Here is a 21,668-nt window from a genome sequence, read left to right on the forward strand (position 1 = left end):
ATAATCAGAACAACAAATGCACTAAATAAAGATAGAATATTAAAAGCAGTAAGGAAAAAGGTCAAGTAACATATAAAGGCAGGCCTATCAGAATTACACCAGACTTTTCACCAGAGACTATGAAAGCCAGAAGAGCCTGGACAGATGTTATACAGACACTAAGAGAACACAAATGCCAGCCCAGGCTACTACACCCAGGCAAACTCTGAATTACCATAGATGGAGAAAACAAAGTATTCGATGACAAAACCAAATTCACACATTATCTTTCCACGAATCCACTCCTTCAAAGGATAGTAACAGAAAAAAACCAATACAAGGACAGAAACCACGCCCTAGAAAAAGCAAGAAGGTAATCCCTCAACAAACCAAAAAGAAGACAGCCACAAGAACAGAATGCAAACTCTAACAACAAAAATAATAGGAAGCAACAATTACTTTTCCTTAATATCTCTTAATATCAATGGACTCAATTCCCCAATAAAAAGACATAGACTAACAGACTGGCTACACAAACAGGACCCAACATTCTGTTGCTTACAGGAAACAGATCTTAGGGAAAAAGACAGACACTACCTCAGAGTGAAAGGCTGGAAAACAATTTTCCAAGCAAATGGTCTGAAGAAACAAGCAGGAGTAGCCATTCTAATATCGAATAAAATCGACTTCCAACCCAAAGTTATCAAAAAAGACAAGGACGGACACTTCATACTCATCAAAGGTAAAATCCTCCAAGAGGATCTCTCAATTCTGAATAGTTATGCTCCAAATGCAAGGGCAGCCAAATTCATTAAAGAAACTTTAGTAAAGCTCAAAGCACATATTGCACCTCACACAATAATAGTGGGAGACTTCAACACACCACTTTCATCAATGGACAGATCATGGAAACAGAAACTAAACAGGGACACAGTATAACTAACAGAATTTATGAAAGAAATGGACTTAACAGATATCTACAGAACATTTTTTCCTAAAACAAAAGGATATACCTTCTTCTCAGCACCTCATGGTACCTTCTCTGAAACTGACCATATAACTGGTCACAAAACAGGCCTCAACAGATACAAAAATATTGAAATCGTCACATGCATCCTATCAGACCACCATGGACTAAGGCTGATCTTCAATAACAACATAAATAATGGAAAGCCAACTTTCACATGAAAACTGAACAACACTCTTCTCAATGATACCTTGGACAAGGAAGGAATAAAGAAAGAAATTAAAGACTTTTTAGAGTTTAATGAAAATGAAGCCACAACATACCCAAACTTATGGGACACAATGAAAGCATTTCTAAGAGGGAAACTCATGGCTCTGAGTGACGCCAAAAAGAAACTAGAGAGAGCACACACTAACAGCTTGACAACACACCTAAAATCTCTAGAAAAAAAGGAAGCAAATTCACCCAAGAGGAGTAGATGGCAGGAAATAATCAAACTCAGGGGTGAAATCAACCAAGTGGAAACAAGAAGAACTATTCAAAGTATCAAACAAACAAGGAGCTAGTTCTTTGAGAAAATCAACAAGATAGATAAACCCTTAGCCAGACTCACTAGAGGGAATAGGGACAGCATCCTAATTAACAAAATCAGAAATGAGAAGGGAGACATAACAACAGATCCTGAAGAAATCCAAAACACCATCAGATCCTTCTACAAAAGGCTATACTCAACAAACCTGGAAAACCTGGACGAAATGGACAAATTTCTAGACAGATACCAGGTAGCAAAGTTAAACCAGGATCAAGTTAACGATCTAAACAGTCCCATTTCCCCTAAAGAAATAGAAGCAGTCATTAATAGTCTCCCAACCAAAACAAGCCCAGGACCAGATGGGTTTAGAGCAGAGTTCTATCAGACCTTCAAAGAAGATCTAATTCCAGTTCTGCACAAACTATTCCACAAAATAGAAGTAGAAGGTACTCTACCCAACTCATTCTATGAAGCCACAATTACTCTGATACCTAAACAACAGAAAGATCCAAAAAAGATAGAAAACTTCAGACCAATTTCCCTTATGAATATTGATGCAAAAGTACTCAATAAAATTCTCACTAACCGAATCCAAGAACACATTAAAACAATCATCCATCCTGGCCAAGTAGGTTTTATTCCAGGGATGCAGGGATGGTTTAATATACAGAAATCCATCAACATAATCCATTATATAAACAAACTCAAAGACAAAAACCACATGATCATCTTGTTAGACGCAGAGAAAGCATTTGACAAAATCCAACACCTGTTCATGATAAAAGTCTTGGAAAGATCAGGAATTCAAGGCCCATACCTAACCATAATAAAAGCAATCTACAGCAAACCAGTAGTAAAGTAAAGGGTGAGAAGCTGGGTGAGAAGCTGGAAACAATCCCACTAAAATCAGGGACTAGACAAGACTGCCCACTTTCTCCCTACCTATTCAACATTGTACTTGAAGTCCTAGCCAGAGCAATTCGACAACAAAAGGAAATCAAAAGGATACAAATTGAAAAGAAGAAGTCAAAATAGCACTTTTTGCAGATGATATGATAGTATATATAAGTGACCCTAAAAATTCCACCAGAGAACTCCTAAACCTGATAAACAGCTTCAATGAAGTAGCTGGATATAAAATTAACTCAAACAAGTCAATGGCCTCTCTCTACACAAGGAATAAACAGGCTTAGAAAGAAATTAGGGAAACAACACCCTTCTCAATTGTCACAAATAATATAAAATATCTTGGCATGACTCTAACTAAGGAAGTGAAAGATCTGTATGATAAGAACTTCAATTCTCTGAAGAAAGAAATTAAAGAAGATCTCAGAAGATGGAAAGATCTCCCATGCTCATAGATTGGCAGGATCAACATTGTAAAAATGGCTATCTTGCCAAAAGCAATCTACACATTCAATGCAATCCCCATCAAAATTCCAACTCAATTCTTCAATGAATTAGGAAGAGCAATCTGCAAATTCATCTGGAATAACAAAAAACCTAGGATAGCAAAAACTCTTCTCAAGGATAAAAGAACCTCTGGTGAAATCACCATGCCTGACCTAAAGCTTTACTATAGAGCAATTGTGATAAAAACTGCATGGTACTGGTATAGAGACAGACAAGTAGACCAATGGAACAGAATTGAAGACCCAGAAATGAACCCACACACCTATGGTCACTTGATCTTTGACAAGGGAGCTAAAGCCATCCAGTGGAAAAAAGACAGCATTTTCAACAAATGGTGCTGGCACAACTGGTTGTTATCATTTAGAAGAATGTGAATTGATCCATTCCTATCTCCTTGTACTGAGGTCAAACCTAAGTGGATCAAGGAGCTCCACATAAAACCAGAGACACTGAAACTTATAGAGGAGAAAGTGGGGAAAAGCCTAGAAGATATTGGCACAGGGGAGAAATTCCTGAATAGAACAGCAATGGCTTGTGCTGTAAGAGCAAGAATTGACAAATGGGACCTCATGAAACTGCAAAGCTTCTGTAAGGAAAAGACACTGTCAATAATACAAAAAGACCACCAACAGATTGGGAAAGGATCTTTACCTATCCTAAATCAGATAGGGGACTAATATCCAATATATATAAAGAATTCAAGAAGGTAGACTCCATCTTAGCGAGGCTGCTGTGGTCCACATGACTCTCTGAGCTTCGCCATGCCACCCAAAGATGACAAGAAGAAAGATGCTGGAAAGTTGGCCAAAAAGGATAAAGACCCAGTAAATAAATCTGGTGGCAAGGCCAAGAAGAAGAAGTGGTCCAAAGGCAAAGTTCGGGACAAGCTGAACAATCTTGTCCTGTTCGACAAAGCAACATACGACAAGCTCTGTAAGGAGGTTCCGAACTATAAGCTTATTACTCCAGCCGTGGTCTCTGAGAGACTGAAGATTCATGGTTCCTTGGCCAGGGCAGCCCTTCAGGAGCTCCTTAGTAAAGGACTTATCAAGCTGGGTTAAAAGCACAAGCCCACATAATTTACACCAGAAACACAAAGGGTGGAGAAGCTACGGCTGCTGGTGAGGATTCATGAACAGGTTCAATCAGCTGTGCATTTGGGAAAATAAAACTTTATTGAATAATAAAAAAAAAAATAACCAGAAAATCAAACAACCCCATTAAAAATAGGGCTCAGAGCTAAACAAAGAATTCTCACCTAAGGAATACCGAATGGCTGAGAAACACCTGAAAAAATGTTCAACATCCTTAATCATCAGGGAAATGCAAATCAAAACAACCCTGAGATTCCATCTCACACCAGTCAGAATGGCTAAGATCAAAAATTCAGGTGACAACAGATGCTGGCGAGGATGTGGAGAAAGAGGAACACTCCTCCATTGTTGGTGGGATTGCAAGCTTGTACAACCACTCCGGAAATCAGTCTGGTGGTTCCTCAGAAAATTGGACATGGTACTACTGGAGGATCCCGAAATACTTCTCCTGGGCATATATCCATAAGATGTTCCAACTAGTAAGAAAGACACATGCTCCACTATGTTCATAGCAGCCTTATTTATAATAGCCAGAAGTTGGAAAGAACCCAGATGCCCCTCAACAGAGGAATGGATATAGAAAATGTGGTACATTTACACAATGGAGTACTACTCAGCTTTTAATAAGAATGAATTTATGAAATTCCTAGGCAAATGGTTGGACCCGGAGGGCATCATCCTGAGTAAGGTAACACAATCACAAAAGAACTCAAATGATATGTACTCACTGATAAGTGGATATTAGCCCAGAAACTTAGAATACCCAATATATAAGGTACAATTTGCAAAACATGAAACTCAAGAACAACGAAGACCAAAGTGTGGACACTTTGCTCCTTCTTAGAATTGGGAACAAAACACCCATGGAAGGAGTTACAGAGACAAAGTTTGGAGCTGAGACAAAAGGATGGACCATCTAGAGACTGCCATATCCAGGGATCCACCCCATAATCAGCCTCCAAACACTGACCCCATTGCATACACTAGCAAGATTTTGCTGAAAAAACCCTGATATAGCTGTCTCTTTTGAGTCTATGCCGGGGCCTAGCAAACACAGAAGTGGATGCTCACAGTCAGCTATTGGATGGATCACAGGGCCCCCAATGGAGGAGCTAGAGAAAGTACCCAAGGAGCTAAAGGGATCTGCAACCCTATAGGTAGAACAACATTATGAACTAACCAGTACCCTGGAGCTCTTGACTCTAGCTGCATATGTATCAAAAGATGGCCTAGTTGGCCATCACTGGAAAGAGAGGCCCATTGGACTTGCAAACTTTATATGCCCCAGTACAGGGAAATGCCAGGGCCAAAAAGTGGGAGTGGGTGGGTAGGGGAGTTGGGGGGAAGGTATGGGGGACTTTTGGGATAACATTGGAAATGTAAATGAGGAAAATACCTAATTAAAAAAAAAGGCATGTGTCACCACTGCCTGCTGGAAGATAACCTTAATATATGAATTATTTCACCTTCTTAGCAATTATTATTGATAACATAACATAGTACATCTCACACTAACCTTCTTAGTTGGATCTGGACAATACCTGAGCTGTTGACATGTTTGAAATGAAGCACAAAGAACTATGAAGCCACCGTGGTGTAAAGTCCAAGATAAAAACAAAAACAAAACAACAAGGTGATTATGCTGAGCTAAGCATGAATCCTTTCTGGGATATTGGGAGATCCTGATAACCAAAGCTGCTTATTAAAACTATAGGTTTATGAAAACTATCAAGAATTGCATAATCTAGAGAGAAGATCATTTAGAGGAGAGAGTGAGATCAAACTGTTTCAGTGCCAGCTTGCCTTCTGAGAACCAGTGGGCTGTGTTCTTGCAGCCTCCCTCTGTTTTTGTGTGACCTTCTTGTTTCCACAACTGAATCAAAATGCTTCTGTATCTCGTAGGGCTCACTCTGTCCCTTTACTTCACACTCATTCCTCATTCTGGAGTTCTGAATTCTTTGATGTGTGTCTCCTGATTTATCTTCTCTGAGTTCAGATAGCTTAGATATCTGAATTTTTTCCCCTCTTTTCTTTCTTTTCCTTCTAATCTGTTCTTTAAATGTCAGATTTGGTCAAAGGTCTTTCTGTTTTTACACAGGGCTTGTATTGTTTCCTTTTTGTTTTGAGAGAAAAAAAGATCTTTTAAATTCATATCGATATAACAGGTTTTGTTGTTCTTTTTAATAACATACGTTTATCTCAGTGAAAGTCATGATAAATATCTCTGAAGAGACAAATAAATTCACTTTCTTCAGCATCTACTCATGATGGATGCTTTTCTTCATTATAATTTAAGGATAGAAAGATTTAAAAAAAAGTGGTCCTTACACTGTAAGAATCCACCAGCCAGTAAGAAAGAATCACAACTACATTCTAGAAATATATAAATGTTCTGACATGTACTTGGAGGCCTTGGTTGATAGCACTATAGGATGCTTTTGGTCTCAGGATGCCTCAGCCAAAATTCTTCATCTATCTTCCAACTTAGAGAAAAGAAAGAAAAAAATGGGAGGGTGTCCATCCAACCAGCAACCTACAAATCCCTGCACTGCCAGTGCCCCAGGACAAGGAGAACAAGGAGCACTATAGCATAGGAAGGTAGGTAACCTCTCCAGATCATTCTGTGCATTCTTTCAACACACCCACTAAAAACCCCACCAGGAAAGAGATGCTGAAATGGAACCAAGTGGATTCCAGCTACCTGCAAACTTTAAGTAACAGAGAAACCTTCCCTATATCTCATTGAAGACATACTTATCATTAACCAGGTCTTAGAAAACAGCCCTCTATACACTGAAGACTTTCATTCTCAACACATGGTTCATGGTCTGATTGGTTGGTTGGTTGGTTGGTTGGTTGGTTGGTTGGTTGGTTGGTTGGTTGGTTGGTTGGTTGATTGGTTGGTTGGTTGGTTGGTTGGTTGGTTGTTCTTTCAGTCCTTTTTCTAGACTAGTAGGCTAGTTCCCTTAATGTCATCACCAGTTCCTTACTTTATATCCTATGGCTCTTTAAAAAATCATTTACTTGGCTTATTCTTCCTCAGCATTATCCATAACCATCACCTCCCTCTTTCTAAGACACTGTTTTAATTCCAAGTGCATTTTTAATTTTCTGGATACTAAATTCAATCTCTTCCTGTGGGTCCTTCTCAACTACTGTGAACAAAGCTTCTCTAAAAATGAAAGTCAAAGTCTTCAGTTACCTTTGAAAACTATGTGGAAAAAATATTTCTTCACACTTAGTCACATGTTTCAACTCATTTTAAAAAAACAAAAAACAAACAAACAAACAAACAAAAAAACCACCAGCACCAAAACTCGTTGAAGCATTTTGTACCCCACCAGTTTCACATCCTGGCTGATGTATAATGCTAGGATTTCTAAATTAAAGCAATCCTAAAAGTACAGTGCTATCCTAAATTTGTGTCAGCCTGTACTTCATTGAGGGTCAGCAATGCACGAACGATATTATAAGAGCTTAACTCCTACTTATGAATCTCCCTTTGGCAAATAAAACATTAGCAATTGTTATCAGGATTTCACATTATTTTTACTGGATCTTATGTACTCTTATGCACTCATATACAAGTCCTTTTTCATAATTAACATACTGTGACTATTTGGTAGTATGTTGGCCAATTCATTCCTTTACTGTATATTTTATTTTTAAAAGATAATAGTGAAATAAAATATAAGATAAAATGAAAAGTAACACATCAGATTTAGGTAAAACAAAGAAACAGAAAAAGAGCCTAGTAGAAGGCAAAGGAAACAAAGAACCTCTTATTCTCATATTCAGAAATCTTATAGAAACACTAGACTGGAAGCCATAATAGAGGCAAACAACTTAATGCAGATCTTTGTAGGCTTTGTGCATGCTGCCTCAAGTCTCTGTGAATTTATGTCTGTGTCGGTTCTTGTTTTCTTAGTGTCCTCCATCCCCTCTGGCTCTTACCCTCTTTCGGCCTCCACTTCTGCAGGGTTCCCTGAGCCCTGAGGGTAGGGCTTTGATGGATATGTTCAGTTCAGAACTGAGTATTCTAAGGTCTTTCACTCTCTGTCTAGTGTCTGGCTGTGGGTCTCTGTATTTGTTCCTATCTTCTGCATGAGAAAGCCTCTATAAGAATACCTGAGCAAGGCCCTGATCTAAGAGTATAACAGAATTGCATTAGGAGTCATTTTACTGCTATAGTTTGTGATTGGTTTGTTGGGTTTTAGAAGGAACAGTATTTAGTTTTACCTTTGATCCCTGGGCTATTTAGTCTTCGGGCATTAGTAAACCATGCACTAGTGGGTATGGTTTCGATCTCAAGGAGTGACCCTTAGGTCAAATCAGATATTGGTGGTTACCCCATGACCTTTGTGCCACAATCACTCTAGCATATCTTGCAAGCAGGACACCATTGTAGATAAAAGGGTTTCTGGTTGGTTGGCTTGATGTTTGCATTTCTCTTTGGTTATTGTGAAGAGTGCCTTCCTGTATCAAATACACTAGACTGTAGGGGGAAAGGCTCTACATGGGCATCAGCTCAGCTTCTTCATGTGCTGTTGAAGATGTTGCAGTCAGTTTGTAGAGACTTTATAGTCTTAGTAACAGTCTGGGCTGTTTAGGAATTCCCACAGGAACCTTTTGGCTCACAACACAATTAGGTCTAATCGAATCTCAGAGTATTAAGGTTCATTGGTAACAAAAGATGTCCACTTAGGACCATATTCCCCCATTATTTAGTTATTTCATTCAGATTGCCTCTATATGTATATATTTTAGTTTCTACTGCATTAGGTTTCCATACTACTCCTCAAATGACCCTTAATTTTAACTATCTTTCCCCATACTTCCTATTGTCCTATCTCTCCCTAATCAATATTCCCATCCCAGTCATCTATCTTTACCCATCCATATCTACCTATTCTATATCTATTATACTTCCTTTTCCCAAGGAGATTTTTCAGTCCCCTCTAGTCCCTTATTCTATACCTGACATCTGTGGGTTTATGAATTATACCTTGGTTATTCAGTTATCCTTGACTTAACACCTAATATAAACATATAAGTGGATATATACCATATTTGTCCTTCAGGTCTAGGTTACCTCACTCAAGATGATTTGTTTTGTAGTTCCATTCACTTACCTGGGAATTTCATGGTTCCATTTAAAAGCTGAGTAATACTTCATTATGTAAATGTACCATATTTTCTTTATACATTCTTCTGTTGAGGGACATCTAGGTTATTTGCACTTGTGGCTACTATGAATACAGCAGCAATGAATATGGTTGACCAAATGTCTCTGCAGTAGGATATATGCCCAAAAGCGGTATAGCTGGATATTGAGATAGATGGATTGATTTACATCTTCCTGAAAAACTGGTTCCCATTCTTGCTGTAGGAGTTTACACTACCACTACCAAGTGTTCCATTTATTATATACCCTTACCAGCACAAGCTGTCACTTATTTCATTAGAATTACCCATTCTTGTGGATGTAAGATGAAATTTCAAAGTACTTTTGATTTACATTGCCTTAATGACTAAGGATGTTGAATATTTCTTTAAGTAGTTTTCAGCCATTTGAATTTTCTCATTTGAGAACTGTCATTAGATTTGTACCCTATTTTTATTGGTTTGTTTGTTTCTTTCTTTCTTTGTTTTCTTCATTTATACTTTTCTTGAGTTCTTTATATATTTTGAATATTAGCTCTTTATCAGACATGGAGTTGGTAAAAGAAATTATTCTCATTCTATAAGTTGCTTATTTGTCCTTTGCCTTATAGAAGCTTTGCAGCTTTGTGTGCTTTTTGTCAATGTCAGTTATTATGCTAACTGTATCCTGTTCAGAAAATCTTTTCCTATGTCAATCAGGACTTTTCTCTACTTTTTCTTCTATCAGATTCGTGCAGTATGCTGAAGTCTTTGAGGTGGCTGAGTGTTGTGCACATTGATAAGCACAGATCTATTTGGACTCCTCGGCATGCAGCTCTCCAGTTTGAGGAGCACCATTTGTTGCTGTCTTTTTGCCACTGTGTATTTCTGGCTTCTTTATCAGAAATCCAGTGCACATAGGTGTGTGGATCTATGCCTGGGTCTTCATTACTATTACACTGATCAACATCCCTGCTTTTCTGAGAATATCAGTACTACTTTAATAAGTACAGTTCTATAATATTATTTGGAATCAGGATGATAATGGGTCAACAAGTCTTTGATCATTCAGGATTGTTTTAGCTATCTTGGATTTTTTTGGTTTTCCATATGAAAATTGCCCTTTTAAGAACTGTGAAGGATTGCATTAGAATTTTGATGGGAATTGCATTGAATTAATAGATTGCTTTTCATAGGATAGCCATTTTTACTATATTAGTTTTATGGAACTATGAGCATGGGAGATCTTTCCAACTTCTTATGGCTTCTTCAATTTATTTCTTTAATGTCTTGAATTTTTACCATACATGTATTTCACTTGCTTATTTATAGTTACCCCCAAGAAATACTACATTATTTGAGGCTAGTGTGAAAGATGTTTCTCTGGTTTCTTTCTCTGTCCATTTATTATTTGTATTCCTCTGCTCACAAATAGTCAATCTTTCTACCATTAAAAATATATTTTATATTTATATGGGTTTTGCCTACATAATGTATATTACATGTATGCCTCATGGGGGTTACTGATTTTTATGAATTAATTTTTATCCAGCTACTTTGCTGAAAGTTGTACTCAGCTGGAGGAGTTTCCTGGTATAAATTTTAGGGTCACTAATATATACTATCATACTACTTGACAATATAGATACTTTAACTTCTTGCTTTATAATTTTTATTCCTTTGCTCTCCTTAAGTTTCCTTATTACTTCATCTAATTCTTCAAGTACTATGTTGAATAGGCTTGCAGAGAGTGAACAACATTTACCTTATTCCTGATTTTAGTGAAATTGATTTGAGTTTCTCTCCATTTAAGTTGTTATCTACATGCTTACTGTAAACTTCCTTTTGTATGTTGAAGCATGCCCTTTGTATACTTTTTTTTAATTGGGTATTTATTTCTTTTACATTTACAATGCTATCCCAAAAGTCCCCCACATGCTTCCCCACCCACTCCCCCATCTACCCACTCCCACTTCTTGGCCCTGGCATTCCCCTGTACTGAGGCATATAAAGTTTGCAAGACCAATGGGCCTCTCTTTCCACTGATGGCCGACTCGGCCATCTTCTGATTCATATGCAGCTAGAGATACTAGCTTCGGGACAGGGAGGGGTGGGGGGGGCGTATTGGTTAGTTCATATTGTTGTTCCACCCATAGGGTTGCAAATCCCTTTAGCTCCTTGGGTACTTTTTCTAGCTCCTCCATTGGGGGCCCTGTGGTCCATTCAATAGCTGACTGTGAGCATCCACTTCTGTGTTTGCCAGGCCCCAGCATAGTCTCACAAGAGACAGCCATATCTAGGTCCTTTCAGCAAAATCTTGCTAGTGTATGCAATGGTGTCAGCGTTTGGAAGCTGATTATGGGATGGATCCCCTCTCAAGGCCTTTTATTATGAATGGGTGTTAGATTTTGTCAGAGATCTTTTTGGCCTCTATTGAGATCATCATGTAGTTTTGACTGTCAGCTTGTTTATATAGTAGTTTACATTTATCAATTTATGCATGTTGATCCTTCTTAAGAACTTTTTTGACTAGTCTAGGTCTTTTTCATTTCAAGATAATTTTGGGGGAAAAAAGAAGTTAATTGAGATACTTAGAGTTCATTGAAAATTTAGAGATCAGTAGGGAGATGTTGTTATTTTGTTATAATTAATACTGATGATAATACATTTCTTGGCTTACATGGATATTCTATAATCTAGCTCAGCAAAAATATTATGTTTTAGTTGTCTTATAGTTCAATAGTTTTAGGTCTTACATTTAAGTTTTGGATCTATTTAAAGATGGCTGTATAACTACAGTTAGGGAACCATTTTTCTTCCTCTGCTCACAAATAGTCAATCTTTCTAGCATTAGAAAATGTATTTTCTATTTACAGGGATTTTGCCTACATTATGTATACTACATGTATGCCTCATACTCCAGAGGCCAAAAGAAGGCATCCAATCTCCTTGAACTGGAAAGACAGCTGTGAGCCACCAATAGTGCTGGGAATCAAATCTAGGTCTTTTGGAAGAGCAACAATACTCGTAATTGATGAGCCATCACTTCAGACCCCTTGCTAGCAATTTTTATTTCTAATTAATGTTACTATAAACAATCTGTTTTCTCTTCGGGCCAATATTTTCTATTACATGCTTTGCTGCATATAAATACAATTGATAGTGTATGTTGAACCCTCTTTTGGATGTATAATAAATTCTTGTATTGGTTACTGTCAGGTGAGTGTTTTCCCAAGATAATCATGTCTGTGCAACTGTCTTAGTCAGGGTTTCAATTCCTGCACAAACATCATGACCAAGAAGCAGTTGGGGAGGAATGGGTTTATTCAGCTTACATTTCCACATTGCTGTTCATCACTGAAAGAAGTCAGGACTGGAACTCAAGCAGGTCAGGGAGCAGGAGCTGATGCAGAGACCATGGAGGGATGTTCCTTGCTGGCTTGCTTCCCCTGGCTTGCTCAGCCTGCTCTCTTAAAGAACCAAGACTACCAGCCCAGAGATGGTCCCACCCACAAGGGGCCTTTCCCCCTTGATCTCTAATTGAGAAAATGCCTTACAGTTGGATCTCATGGAGGTATTTCCTCAACTGAAGCTCCTTTCTCTGTGATAACTCCAGCTGTGTCAAGTTGACACAGAAAACCAGCCAGTACAGCAACATTCAATAGAAATTATAGAAATGGGTAACCTTGTTCTTTTCCCAATACCACTATTAAAAATATGCATTCTTTATCATTAAATATGCTTACAGTGGATTTTGTCAGATTAATAAAGCTTCATATCACTTCTATCACCAAGAAGCTTTTAAAATCATAAGTGGGAGTTGGATTTCTTTTTTTTCTTTTTTTTTTCTTTTTTTTTATTATGTATTTTCTTCAATTACATTTCCAATGCTATCCCAAAAGTCCCCCCCCCCACTCCCCTACCCACCCATTCCCATTTTTTGGCCCTGGCATTCCCCTGTACTGGGGCATATAACGTTTGCCTGACCAATGGGCCTCTCTTTCCAGTGATGGCCGACTAGGTCATCTTTTGATACATATGCAGCTAGAGTCAAGAGCTCTGGGGAACTGGTTAGTTCATAATGTTGTTCCTCCGATAGGGTTGCAGATCTCTTTAGCTCCTTGGATACTTTCTCTAGCTCCTCCATTGGGGGCCCTGTGATCCATCCAATAGTTGATTGTGAGCATCCACTTCTGTGTTTGCTAGGCCCCGGCCTAGTCTCACAAGGGACAGCTATATCACCATCCTTGCAACAAAGGCTTGCTAGTGTATGCAATGGTGTCATCGCTTGGAGGCTAATTATGGGATGGATCCCTGAATATGGCAGTCTCTAGATGGACCATCCTTTTGTCTCAGCTCCAAACTTTGTCTCTGTAACTCCTTCCATGGGTGATTGTTTCCAATTCTAAGAATGAGCAAAGTGTCCACACTTTGGTCTTCGTTCTTCTTCAGTTTCATATGTTTTACATATTGTACCTTATATCTCGCTATACTAAGTTTCTGGGTTAATATCCACTTATCAGTGAGTACATTTCATTTGAGTTCTTTTGTGATTGGGTTACCTCACTCAGGATGATGCCCTCCAGGTCCAACCATTTGCCTAGGAATTTCGTAATTCATTCTTTTTAATAGCTGAGTAGTACTCCATTGTGTAAATGTACCACATTTTTTGTATCCATTCCTCTGTTGAGGGACATCTGGGTTCTTTCCAGCTTCTGGCTATTATAAATAAGGCTGCTATGAACATAGTGGAGCATGTGTCCTTCTTACCGGTTGGGACATCTTCTGGATATATGCCCAGGAGAGGTATTGTGGGATCCTCCGGTAGTACTATGTCCAATTTTCGGAGGAACCACCAGACTGATTTCCAGAGTGGTTGTACAAGCTTGCAATCCCACCAACAATGGAGGAGTGTTCCTCTTTCTCCACATCCTCACCAGCATCTGCTGTCACCTGAATTTTTGATCTTAGCCATTCTGACTGGTGTGAGATGGAATCTCAGGGTTGTTTTGATTTGCATTTCCCTGATGATTAAGGATGTTGAACATTTTTTCAGGTGTTTCTCAGCCTTTCGGTATTCCTCGGGTGAGAATTCTTTGTTCAGCTCTGAGCCCCATTTTTTAAAAGGGCTATTTGATTTTCTGGAGTCCACCCTCTTGAGTTCTTTATATATATTGGATATTAGAAATCTATCTGATTTAAGATAGGTAAAGATCCTTTCCCAATCTGTTGGTGGTCTTTTTGTCTTATTGAGGAGTTGGATTTATAATTGTTTGTGTTTCGATGAGACATTTATGTCATTTTTCTTCTTTACATCTTCTATGTACAATTTTGACTTTTGAATGCTGAGACAATCTTATTCATTTGTAAGAAAATCCCTTCTTCATCACAATGTCCTATCCAATCATATATTTCTAGGATTAATTTCTAAAGTTGGTCAAGATTTCCACACCATTCCAGTATCTGAATGATAGGAAGCTGTAGAATCTAATTTACATTAGCTTCATAAAACTGAGAAGCATTTTCAACTCCTATTCTGAAAAATCTTGTATAAAATAGAAGTATTTCATCATTAAACAGAAAGTAAATTTCCCAGTTAAATAACTTTGGTATACAACTTAATCATGGAAAAATTTCAAGTTAAAGTTTTCATTACTTTATCATTTAACAGTGGTACTCAGAATTATTTTTTAGATTTCTTGGCAAGACATTATCCACAATACTTTTCTTATGAATTTTTAATGTCCAAGCATATCTAGTGATAGCCCCTTTTACATTTATTGTATTTGTCATTTGTATATTCTATAATTTCCTTTAACATCTTTACCTGTATAGTTAGAAAAAGATTCTCAATGGGGGTACCATGAAAGAATTAATACTCAGTGTTGAAAGTTGTCTATCATGTAAAATGAAATACATTTCTTATGAATCTGAAGTAACATTGTGTTACCTAAGTAACTCCCTATGTATGTAGAGAAAATAGACTAAATGCAATAATAATTGAAAAGAGAAAATTCTCAATTTTAATGGTCATTTCAAATCACCAGTTATTTGCTTTATGGGTTTCTTTCCTTACCACTTACTTATTTTGTTTACAATCTGTATACTATTTTGTGTTTCATCAGCTCTTTACTCTGTATCATCCTGTTTGCTCTACTTGCCTTGAGTATGATACACCCAGCTTCTCTTCTCTTTCTAAAATGCAAGTATATGTAGTTTTAACCTATACTTCTTCCTTAAAATACTAATTTTCTATTATAAATTTCTATCTAAATATTTCATGCATGACATTAAAATTTGATGCTTCGTGTTTATTGTGATTTATTAAGGTATTTTCTAGCAGTCTCTGTAACTCCATGTGTTGTGTGAATACTTAGAAACACATTGATTGTGGAAAGCTCACATTGGCAAGCAGGGGCTTTTCCACAAATATTCCTAGAAGAACTGGGTGTCCGTGTGCAGAAGAACAAAACTATACTTCTGTTTCATTTGTTGTTTTATGTGTTTCAGTTTGTAATTTAATCATATTTCTCCCTTCCCTTCAAACAATCCCATATACCGTTCCCATTTGTCTTCAAATTCATAACCTCTTTTTTCATTAATAATCATGAAAACCAACAAAAAATCTATTTAGAAAAAAATAAAATGTGAGACCTAAAAATATAAAATTACTGAAAGAACACACAAGCAAGTACACACACACACACACACACACACACACACACACACCTACGCATAACTTGGGAATCCTGTTTCATGTTTGTCTTATAATCCTGTTGTTCCCTTCATTTGCTCTTAGTTTGAGTTAAGCCAAACATCTTTCTGATCTTGTTTCGGTGCTCTTGTTGTCCTCTCAATAAATAAATAAATAAATAAATAAATAAATAAATAAATAAATATAAAAATAAGAAACACCAAGAACATTGCTCAGGTTAATGTCAAGAAATTTTTACTCTGATTTCTTCTGGTAGTTCTTATTATTTCAGGGCTCATGTTCAAGTCTTTAATACATTTGTTCTTGGCTTTTATGTATAGATAGTGGTCCTGGGCAAAAAGCCAAAGTTAAATATGGCCTTTCCCTCTCCCAAGATTCAGAGATCTGTTCTAGCTGTTTTCCAATGTCTGAAAACAGTTTTTTATAGAATTTGCCCAAGTTTATAGTTTTTCATAGCAAAAGGGAAGTCCAATAACCACCTCTCCCTATGGCTGGAACTGCACCTGCATTGGAACATAATACTTTATTTCCATCTTATAATAACTCTATGAAATAAATATCATCAAGCCACTTTGCAGCTGAAAAGATTAGTCACTTTCTGCTATCTTCTAAGACCCTCAAGGGCATAAAGGAATTACACTTGCTTTGTTGTTCATATTTCTTGACAGAGTGTTTGGCACACAATAGATGTTCAAGAAGTAAACTGTAGCAGGTAATGTGTTCATCATATAAGGATGAAACCTAAATCTCTAAAAAGACAAATCAGAGAATTATGTTCATATGTGTATATATGTTATACATTGCATACATTTTTGGCTTATTTTTCACTAGCTATTTTCTGAAGAAAAATCACCATAGGTACAAAATGTTTTCAGGAATTGAAATCCTGGAATGGTAAATCAAGAGTGGACCCTGCTCTTCCTAATTCACCTAAACAGCTCTCCTAATTTCCTAGCTCTGTCTCTATCTCTCTTTATTCTTTCTTAACTCTTCTCTGTGTGACCATGACCACAGATATCATCCTATACACAAGGAAAGGGAAGCTCTTGGTGCCTTCTGAGGTCACACAAAACACCAAATGCACCCTTTCTTGCAGCTGTGTGGGCCTCCCAGGCCAGCACCAAGCTACACACCACCACTTTCCTAATCAGTGCTTTTCTCCCAAGCCGTTTATAAGTGCCTTAAGCTCTGATCAATTCCTACTTAATATGAACTCATCCTCTGAATCCCCTCACGTGCTGAGAACTAGAATGGTCTTGAGGGGAAATGGTGGTAGCAATAAATTTGAGGGAAACATTGGTGAAAACCTACCCCTTCTTTTTCAGGAAGAGCTATAATCATGCTTTGTATCAACATGACTCCTTCCTTCAGCTGTAATGAAGTTACAGAAAGTGCTGGTACTATAAATTGAGAGTTCAGGAGGTGATTCTATTGACCTCGTCTTTTGAACAGGATTGGTATTATAGTTTCCCGCATGGAAACCAGTGCAAAACATTTCTAAAGTAATTTCTTCTTTGCCAGTAGCCCTTCCCTCCCTCCTGATGCCTCTTCATTCTCCCAAGGTGTTCCAGGTTCTTCGATCTTTCTGGTGGCTTCTGTGCATGACCCCCTCCCCCACTTCAACAATCTCCCACAGTGCCCAAGATCAAATCACTCAGGGGGTAGAATTTGGAGCCTTTCTCACCATTTGTCCAAGTAGGTTTTCTGATAACTAGTTCAGAGAGACTTCTCTGACAATAAACAGACAAACAGATATTATACAGACATGGAGAAGGTCAAATTTGCAGTACACCTAACAGTCTGATAAAATATAACATGCTATAACAATAGAGAGCTTTCTTGGAGGATTTTTGTTGCTGTTCTAATAAAGATTAAGAGATACAGGTTGCAGTTATCCTATAAGGGATTAGAGTGAGTCGCCTTACACACAAAGGTTCTCAGAGTGAAAGTTGGCAGTGGAGTAAGAGTATATAGAACATGAAAGCAAATGCAACATCTTCTATAGATAACCAGGAAATTCCTGTGCGTCAGCAGCTGGACAGTCATTTCCCCAATAATAGACACTACAGGAACATTCTATCCCACAGGGAGCAGAAGCAGATCTGACAGCCTGGGGGAGACCAAAGAGTCAGAAACCCACAGCAAAGGAGAAGTGAGCCACTAAGTAGGCCAACAAATCCCATGGGGCCTGCCAGACTGCCCACCATTTCAGCTACATCTTCACCAAACATTTTTAATTGAGTCTATTGAGGATTTTCTATGATTTTTCCCTTAGGGGGTTAGGCCCCTTGATTTTATAGTAGTTAACAAGGGCTCATTTTAGAGCCAGTAGATGAAACAAATTATTTCCATAACTCCAAACCCTGTATTATTTCCATAACTGTATCTCCATGTGAGTTTCCAAATAAAAACTTCTATCATACCCACTGGATATCCGCCCAGAGCTCGTTTTCTTCCATCTGGCCCTTTTCCTTCGATATCACCTTTCCTGACATTCAAACGTTACCCTCAGGTTTGCAGCCCCACTCTCCTCCAAGTCCCTAAATCTAGCACAGTAATAGACCTAGCCTAAGAGCTTGCATCAGTATCTGATTGGAGTTGCCTGGAGAAGTAGGAACAGTCAAGAGGATTAGAAGTTAACAGTCACTTGACCTTCATCATTCCCCTGTTCCCTGCTTCAAAAGCTTATAAAAAAAAAACAGGTAGAAAGAAAAGAGGAAAGGACAAAGCCACTCTTTTCTTCATTTTGGGTCACTTTGGACTGAGGTTGTTGAGTCTGAGCCTCAGAAAGGAAAAGAAACGAGTCTAGAATTTAAGATTTCATGGTCTGGCATTTGTCATAACTAAAAAGGTCCCCAAAGCACTGTAGTCCTCTAGAAAAGTTAATAGAGAGTAATAAATAGAGGTATTCAACAACACATGTTGAAGGTAGTAACTGTGATACAGTGAAGCCTTTTCAAAGCCAGCCTTGTACTGAATTTGGATGGATGGATAGACAGACTATACTATTTTAACCAAGATACTAACCTAGATCCGTACAGAAAATAAATTCTTTGGGGGTCTTCTTAATCCATTCCTGAATCTGTTACAACTTAAAAGCTGGCTAAACAGGAGCTCCTCACGTAACTTGAGCCTGTTTTCCTGTTGTTAAGTAAACATATCGCCCTTCCCTACCTCACAACCCCCACAAACAGTACTTGGAATAAAGCACACAAAGGAACAGGCATAACCCTGGACCCATGAGTTTCAGTACATCACTCCATATTTATCACGTTTGATTACCCATAATTTGTTTCCTTCACGTCATCCAACCTAAATGCTGTGATTCATCTTCACATCCCACCTCTTTGCAAACCCATCCACAACTGTTTTTGCCATTGTCATCCAGTACTTGCATGTGATTGTCAGGAAAAAGAAAGGGTTGACGCTGTCCAGCTCCCATGCGAAACTTTTTCAGAGAGATGAAAGGCAGCCTTTGGCTCAGTATCTGGAATTGCTTTCCAACAATTTAAACTAATCAATAAAAGATTAGAAATTGTGAATGCCTCATTTCCCCAAATCAGGATGCTACCCAACAGTGCTGTATAAAAGCAGATATAAACTCTGGATTCTGATAGACTTAAGTTCTAATCCCAGCTCTGTCACTTACTTATAACAAGACCTTGGCTGAGTTGTGTAACCTCTCTGAGTCTTTTCCCTTAATGTAAAAATTGGTCTTAATACTGATCAGACCAGGATTTGCTAAAGATTAAACACAAACAGACTCCTTTCCCTGGCCTCCCAGGATTGCAGGGAAAAGGGTTGGTTGTTGGGCTCCAAAATCTTTAAGCAAAGGATAAGGTCATGACAATGGCAACCAGTATCAGAGAAACCAGAAAGACACTAGACAAAGACCAGATCAGATAATGCTATTTTGAAACAGCATTTACAAGACTCTCACTTAAGACAGTTCTATAATATTCTCTCCATAGTAGCCTTACTATCCCAGTCCTACATCCAATGGCTGGAACACAGGGGTACTTTTTATAAAGGACATGAACAGAGTATGGAAATAGGACTTTATGCCCCTTCCCATCTTTTATTTGTCTTGCTTAAGTATATTCTCATACAGTAAACCCTTTATGTTGAAATTTTGGTAAGAGGTTTATATGCTTTATAATAATAATTTGGAGGAATAGTGTTTCCTGCAGAATTGTTATGGGTATGCCAACATGCCTACAATAGTATCCAAATCCTACATTAAACAGGGTAGAAACTGCTGCATTATAATAGACCATGTATGCAATTTTGGCTTTCAGTACCTCAAACCACTTGATATGCTACTGTGGAGAAAAGGAGCAAGGTCCCTGATCTCATAGAGCTTATTATGAATTCAGGTCAAGATGAAAAAGGCAAGAGAAAAAAGCACAGTCGATAAACACATGAAATAGACAAGACCATTATATAAAGTGGCATGTGCTACAAAAGTACATATAAAGAAAACTACAATTAAGAGGAACTGGTAGGGAGTATTCAGGGATCAGGCCATTTCAAATGTATCAGTTAGGGAAATCCTTTTCCCTAAGTATATATGTAATGCATGAAATGTGCACACTGAGTCTAGAGTGATCCAGAGATCAAGACCTAAAGAAAGTTGAGCAGGTCAAAATGGCACCTGTATGTTGTGGCTTCCATGAACACTTGGTTTCCAGCTAGTGCTGTTGCTTCAAAAGTTCTAAGAGCTCTAAAAGCAAAGGTCACTGAAGAAAATGGGTTACTAGGAAAGGGCTCTGACATCCTTTGGATCTCACCTCCAACTCTCTACTTTCTAGATGCATGGGCAGTGTAGTTAGACACCTCGTGCTCTGCTGCCATGCCTCCCCTGTCACACTGGATTCTGCCCTCTGTCTTTGTAATTCATAGAAAGCCCTTCTTCTCTTAAGTTGCCTCTGTCAAGTACCTCATCACAGCAACAAGAAAAGTGATTAACACAAGATATGCTACCCCAAGGAGGTAGCAAGGTAAACTAGGTAGAAATGAGCTTGCCCCAACCCAGGGACTAAACCCAAGTTCCTAATAGCAAAGTGAATATCCATGTGACAGGAATTCTGAAGAATGCCTAGGATAGAAAACAGAAGGGTGACTTGGATTTCCCAGCTGATACCATTAGTAGTGAGACAATTTGGGATATCGGATAAAAGGTAAAAGGCAAAACAAAGGTTAATTGCGAATATAGATAGCAACAGGCAAAGAAGTACAGGTTTTCAGCACACCTTAGCTCATTCTGGTGCACCTCCATTTTAGTCATTGATTCTCAATCTTCCTGATGCTGTGACCCTTTAATACAATTATTCATGTTGTGGTGACCCCCCAAACATAAAATAATTTTCATGGCTACTTCGTAATTGGTAATTTTGTAACTGTTATAAGCCAACATATAAATATCTGATATGCAGATTATCTGATATGCAACCCCGCAAGAAAGGGTCATTCAACACTCAAAGCGATCATGGCCCACAAGTTGAGAACCTCTGTTGTAGGTGCTTCAGGCATGGTTTGCTTTACACAGGAAAGTCCTTTCCATATCTCCCTCTTGAAAAGGGAGTCGGGGAAAGAAATTGCTCTTGGCAGGCTCTAACATCCCTTTAGCTCCTACAACGTTTATACTAGTTAATTACAATGCAACAGCAACTAAAACATATAAATTTAGGCAAATTGTTTGGCTGTCATAGAGGAATAATTAAATTTTATGTGGAAATAACTGATTGACTGGCATTACTTTAAAATACAAAAAGGGGAGTTGCTGATATTTACAAATTCACTGAATATTCTTAGGGAGAAAATACA

At 38.1% G+C, this 21,668-nt stretch overlaps 1 pseudogene; it reads left to right on the forward strand.

The window, feature by feature from the left end:
* The first annotated feature begins 3,636 nt into the window (after positions 1-3,636).
* Gm12643 lies at positions 3,637-3,952 on the forward strand (annotated as a pseudogene).
* Positions 3,953-21,668: the final 17,716 nt, after the last annotated feature.

The sequence above is a fragment of the Mus musculus genome, chromosome 4 (assembly GCF_000001635.26).
Source record: "Mus musculus strain C57BL/6J chromosome 4, GRCm38.p6 C57BL/6J".
NCBI classification, from domain to species: Eukaryota; Metazoa; Chordata; class Mammalia; order Rodentia; family Muridae; genus Mus; species Mus musculus.